Below are 6,360 nucleotides of genomic sequence, written 5' to 3'. Positions count from 1 at the left end.
TAGAAGTGTATCTAGTACGTCCGAAATATTTATGTGTAAAAACAATAAATTAAAAACGCAACGATCAAGATCAAAACGATTTGTAAATAATGTACTATAAATGAAGTCAGCATTAAATAGTAATATATTTTAAATTCATACTAATGAAATTTTGATCCTTATATATTGCGTGACAATGATTATATAGATTACACATGAGGAATGTGATATTTTAGATAATACTTTGCAGTATCTTAAATATTACATAGGGGAATGCAATATACTAGAATAGCCATTCCAGACGATTTTTTTATAATCTAAAAAAACATATATAATTTATATCATCGTATAGAGCTTGACCTGACTTAAAAAATGAGGGGTCATTCGACCTTTGAAGTTAAGCGGATCCAAAGTTATTGAATTTTTTGTAGTGAAAAAATTGATGATTTTTTGATGAAAGGTATAGGGCTTAAGTATGGAAAATTTGCAGTGTTATGGCACCGAAAAAGAGAGTATTTTTGGATCATATTGACTTTTGAATAACTTTTGAACCGTTATTACATTTGACTTGAAAATTTCCATAATGATTCAACAACTATAAGAAAAGAAAATACAAAAAAAAAAAAAATTTTAATTCTGTCGGGATTGTCCAGAACTGTCTATTTTACAGGCTGGTGGTTTTTACTTATTTACTTAGTTTTGGTGTCATATTGACTCTTGAATAACTCTTGAACCGTTATTACATTTGACTTGAAATTTTCCATATTGATTCACCAACTATAAGAAAATAAAATACCAAAATATTTTTATTTAATTCAGTCGGGATTGTCCAGATTTTTCTATTTTACAGACTGTGGGTTTTAACTTATTTACTTAGTTTTGGTGTCATATTAACTTTAGAATAACTTTTAAACCATTATTACATTTGACTTTAAATTTTCAATAGTGATCCAACAACTATAAGAAAATAAAATACCCCCAAATTTTTTTGTTCATCTGACGAGATTAACCAGAATCAACTATTTTACAGACTGATGGTTTTCACTTATTTACTTAGTTTTGGAAAATAAAATTTGGGGTTTTATTATAATTACACCATACAAATATGCATAAAGGAATCATGGAATCCAAATCATACATCATTTTGAAATTATTGTATAATTTACAGACCGGTCAGTAAATTACTACAAAAGGGCATTAAAATCTGTCGAAATTATTCAGAATAACCTATTTAACAGACAAAAGATTCTTCAATAAAGTTAAAATTTAATTTTTAATGAAAATAACTTACAGCAAACGAACTTTCTGAAATTTGGAGTACTTACAACTGCAATAGGCAGGTATAACAGCAGAAATTATATCTAAAAATATAAAAATATTATTAACACAATAACGTGTTAAAAATATTTTGTTAATTCATTTTAAAAATATATAAATTAAAAACATTTAAAACTAAATAAGTATAAAATAAGAAACTTACTCTTTAAGATTGCTTATGTGAACCTATGAAAACGCCTAAGATAAAAAAAATGAAAATAACATAGAAAAATGTTTTTATTCTAAAACTTATTTCTTGGCTTTTAGTGAATGATTGGAAGTAGCAAGTTTCAGTAACGAAACAAACTAATAATCATTTTTAACAATAGACACCATCGAGAAAGGTAAGCCAAGTTGTCTATCAACACAAAACATCACAACAATAACATCACAATTACAAAGCACACAGACCCTGTGGCACTAAACGCTCCTAAGTCACACTAGTGTCACTAAGTAATGGGTTAACTTTTAACCAAAACTAGTGATCATCCTGAAAAGCTTAAAGGTGGCAGATGACATAAGAAACAAATGGATTTCAATCATCTTGTTTTAGAACTGACTTGCTAACTGTTGTTACAGAATGGTACTACATAGCATTACATAGAGGTGGTTAGGCAAATTCTACTGCTCTGGATATCAAAGGCTTTCGATAAAGTCAGGCATGATGGACTTACCCATCTTTTTGCAATTTTTTAAGTTGTCTGTTAATTGTTATCTAGCTATATATGCAGTAGTGGTGTTGTGGTAAAACGCTCGCTTCATAAGCGAGAGGTTCCGAGTTCGATCCCTACCACGTCCCTGGTAGTACCGCGCTCAACTTGTTTCTCCGAGCAGCCTTGTTCGTCGAGGTTCGTTTTTCGGAGTTATAGAGTTGAGAGAGGGTTATAACCACTATTAAGTAGCCTCCTCATCTGTAGTGGCCTTCTTGGCCTTGAGGAGGTGAATAACAAAAAAAAAAAAATTTATAAACTTCATCTAGGCTCTTCCAGTAACTTCCAACTTTAAAAGTAATTACCTTCTGATGCTTGCTCTACCCCTACTTCTATCCACAATAGTAAAATTGTTCCCAATCAAATTACTGTTTTTGTACCTTCTGATTTAGTTTTGAAAATTGCTAATGATGACTTTTCATGCTGTTACCCCAACTTCTATTGCATACATCCCTTTAGGAAATGGTTCTAAAAACTTTCTTATTAAAACGCAATTTAATCAAGAAAATCTTCCAGTTTCCAATTTGGATACTACCTATATTATCTGGCGATTTCACCTATCAAATAAAGAAATTTTAATTTGTAACATGTAATTGACGTTTTTGAAGAAGGTAGATATATCTAATGGTCTAATTATAAGCAAGGGTTTTGAGTCTTTAATTAACAAACACTTATGCTCTCCTCTTGAATCTAATAACTTACTTTCTGATCATCACTATAGATTTCAATCGCCTCATTTTACAGCTGATACTACCATTTATTATTGCCTTGATAAGAACGCAACACTTTCTGATTGCTTGAAGGGGGCATTTGAGCTTAAAAAGGATCTCATTTCTGCTACAGCATTAGGCTCACAGTGGCTGGTGAACTTTAACTCAAAGAAAACTTAATTTTTTTCAGCTAATCGTTATCGCCATAATCTAGATCTTCCTATATTTATTAACAGTACTCCATGAGTCATCTACCCATGTACTCCATGAGTCATGTACTCCATGAGTCATCTACCCTTCGTCTTCTAGGATTAACTCTTACTTCCTATTTTTCTTGGAAACTGTATATCAAATCCATTGCAAAATTAGCATCTGCTAAGGTTGCATCTCTTTATCGAGCTCAACACTTTCTTACTCCGGATTTTATTCTTTATCTCTATAATTCTCAAATCCTTCCTAGTATGGAATACTGTTGCCCCGTCTGGGGCCGATCTTCCAATAATTCCCTTTCTCTTTTAGTCAAGGTTCAAAAATGCATTGTAAACAAAGTTGGACCTGCTCTTGCAGCCAACCTCCAACCATTATCACATCATTGTAATGTTGCTTCTCTTTCTCTTTTCTATAAATATTATAATGAACACTGCTCTAAAGAGCTAGCGTCTCTTGTACCATATACTAAAATTAATTGTTGTGTTACTTGTCATTCAATTAAGTCTTATCCTTTTATTGTGACTGAAATTGTAATAAAGTTGCAAAGACAAATAAATTTCGAAAAAAAAAAAAAAAAAAATCTAAAAGAAAAGAGAAATATTGTTAACAAAACCTCAGATTAGAGGGTGACACAAGTTTATTAACAAAAATTAAAAATAAAAATAATTATAGAATATCAAGATCTGCCGCTGTAGCCAACCATTGTCGCACTGTCATAGTGTTGCTTCTCTTACTCTTTTCTACAAATACTATAAAGGTTTATGTTTTAAGGAGCTAGTGTCTCTTATGCCATCTGCTAAAATTCATTCTTGTATTACTTATCATTCAATTAGGTCTCATCCTTTTACTGTGACTGTCCCTAAGTGCTGCAAAAATTCTTATTTGTGTAACTAATCATTCAGCATCATTTTACTGTATATGTTCCTTCATGGTCTAAAAACTTTTTTTTTCTTTAACAAAACATAAATATAAATATAATGACTTACGCGTGCATGAATGGTGTGCTAGAGAACACAGACATACATATAATTCCAACAGAACATAGACATACATATAATGACTTACAGGTACATAAACAGAAACTTACATATATTGACTTACGGGTGCGTCAACACCGCTCTAGAGGTCCAACAGAACACAAACATACACATAATGACTAACCGGTACATAAACACAAACATACATATAGTGACTTACAAATAAGTCAACACCGCTCCAGAGGTCCAACAGAACACAAACATACACAAAATGACTGACGGGTACATAAACACAAACATACATAAAGTGACTTACGGGTGCGCCAACACCACTCCAGAGGTCCAACAGAACACAAACATACACAAAATGACTGGCGGGTACATAAACACAAACATACATATAATGACTTACGGGTGTGTAAACACAAACATACAAATAATTACTAATCAGTAGATCAACACCGCTGTAGAGGTGAACAGAAGACAGGTATTCATATTATGACTTGTAGATGCACCTACAAAAATATACATATAATGACTCACAAATACCTATACACAAGGATAGATATATTAATGGTACATCAGCGCAAAAATAGAAAGCATAACTTACCAGTATGTTGTCATGGCTGCAGAGGTCCAACAGAAATCAAATATACATATAAAGAGTTGTGGGTGCGCAAACACTGCTCCAGATGACTAAACAGATTACAAACATAAAGACATTAAATTGAATAATAATAATAGCAAATATAAATGCAATAAATTGAAGTTGAATTGACATTGCGTCAAAAACAATATTAACAACATTTTTGGTTTTTTCGAATTTCGCCCTCCACATAACCATCAACCTTTCCCTCTATCACAACACAATTCATCCTCCACTCTTTGACTTACTCAATATCGTATTTATCCTCAAATCCGTCATATAGTATCTCAAACTCGCATTCATCATCAAATTCATTGTCATCTAAAACACTTACTACGAGCCCTGAATACCATTCATCCTATCCACCTTCATCTACCATTTTATGTTTAATTCTTTTTCCTAAAAACTTTGGAACCCCTCCCTTTGATGTGCCTGCTCTTATTATTTTTCTAGTTTCCATTAATAATCTAGTGTCACCCTCTAATCTGACCTTTTTTTTTTAATGTTAACAACATTTCTTGTCTTTCATTATTCTGTCTGATGACTGAACATTTTATTGTATTTGCTCGTTGTTCTGGAGCATCTTTTAAAAACTTAAAAATTGATAGCAGGTTTGTTTTTAACGCCTCTATACCAAGTTATTTGTAATTTTCACCTTTTACCTTTTCTCCTAACTGTAGCCACTTTTCTGAAAATTTTTGCAGTAGTACTTTTTTTCGATATTTAATTTGTCTTTGCAACTTCATTACAATTTCATTTTCAATACCTAAGATTTGCTCCAAATCCTCTTTACACAAAATTAAACCACCATCCTTCCAAATTTCTGTTGTCAAAAACTCTTTTTCTTCACTTGCCTTTTGTTCCTTTATTTCCTTTATTTCCTTTTCTAAGTTGCGCTTGTCCATCTCATCGATTTTGTACTGCAATATATTTGCTTTTTTTTCTCTGTACTTCCTGATATATCTTTTTCTATTTCGTCTTGCTAGTAAAACTAGCCTTGCCAATTCTTCCTGGGATTTCCCATATATCCAATCAGCTGTTTTGTTATTGTTAAACATGATGACACCAGCTGCAGCTACTGTTGTCATGTTAGGTTTCATTTTTAACCTGCGGTCATAAGAAGCAAAGTCACGTTCAGACACAATGTTAGTACGCGGACAGTTTTGAGTTTCCTCAAGGACACCAACATCTGGATTGTGATATTTCCCTCCAGGCAATTGGTCTCTTAACTGACTCTGGATCATAACTGAACACGAACAACATATAACTTCAAGACATTCTTGTGTTAAGGCATCCAAAAGTGGGTCATTACAGTTAAAAAACAAACAATCAAACAATTCATCCTTAGTGAGATATTTGACATCAAAAAATGTAGAACCACTTAACATTATTGATGCATCAGAAGAACAACAAACAAAATAATTAAACATTTGCGACCAAACGGTACTTAAAGAAAAAATATGACCTTCCTCTTCAATAATACGAAAAAGAGGTCCTGATATCAGTTTATTAAAAATTCCCAGAGCTCTGGTTGAAGCATGAAAAATTATGTTGTCAATATCATGCCTAATTGATTCATGAAGGAAACTTGAACCAATACGTTGCTCCACCAAGTAAAAATATAATGTTAAACCGATGATGCAGAAATGAAACCATAAAATGTTTTGAAAACTTTTTACGCAAAAATGCCCATTCATCAGCTTTCCCGTTCCGTTGATCGCCATGTCTATAGCTTGTAAGTTTTGAAAGTTCATACAAAATATCAAAGGTACGTAAGTTTTGAGAATTTATAAAACCACCATGAACACTAC

At 32.2% G+C, this 6,360-nt stretch overlaps 1 long non-coding RNA gene across 1 annotated transcript; it reads right to left on the bottom strand.

The window, feature by feature from the left end:
- Positions 1-1,238: 1,238 nt before the first annotated feature.
- LOC136088471 (uncharacterized) lies at positions 1,239-4,595 on the bottom strand. The gene is made up of 4 exons (XR_010642193.1): positions 4,514-4,595; positions 4,338-4,418; positions 1,460-1,494; positions 1,239-1,340 (listed from the first exon to the last, which is right to left on the bottom strand). It is a non-coding gene; the product is annotated as an uncharacterized LOC136088471 (long non-coding RNA).
- Positions 4,596-6,360: the final 1,765 nt, after the last annotated feature.

Source organism: Hydra vulgaris, chromosome 12, assembly GCF_038396675.1.
Source record: "Hydra vulgaris chromosome 12, alternate assembly HydraT2T_AEP".
Lineage (NCBI taxonomy): Eukaryota > Metazoa > Cnidaria > Hydrozoa > Anthoathecata > Hydridae > Hydra > Hydra vulgaris.
Note: the sequence above shows the minus strand (reverse complement) of the source record. Positions and strands in the feature narration are given on the sequence as shown.